This window comes from Theobroma umbraticum, unplaced genomic scaffold, assembly GCF_002168275.2.
Source record: "Theobroma umbraticum cultivar Fairchild unplaced genomic scaffold, ASM216827v3 scaffold_106.0, whole genome shotgun sequence".
Taxonomy (NCBI): domain Eukaryota; kingdom Viridiplantae; phylum Streptophyta; class Magnoliopsida; order Malvales; family Malvaceae; genus Theobroma; species Theobroma umbraticum.
The window spans coordinates 2,395,733-2,395,948 of record NW_018397276.1 but is presented as its reverse complement, the minus strand read 5'-3'; positions in this window follow the sequence as shown (position 1 = coordinate 2,395,948).

Genomic DNA, 216 nt, shown 5'->3' with positions numbered 1-216 from the left:
ATAGTGAGACTGAGTAAACTAATTAATGTAATATCAGCCTATGTTTGTATAAGAATTACTATGATGTAATATAACAGGTTAATGCAGTATTGTGACAACAGGTATCAGATGTTCATATGTATATTGAAAACACTTTTATGTTGGTGAAGGCTTCTTGAAGATTAAGCTTTCTTGTTCCTATATGTTGGTAAATCATTAATATTTTTTAAATATTAT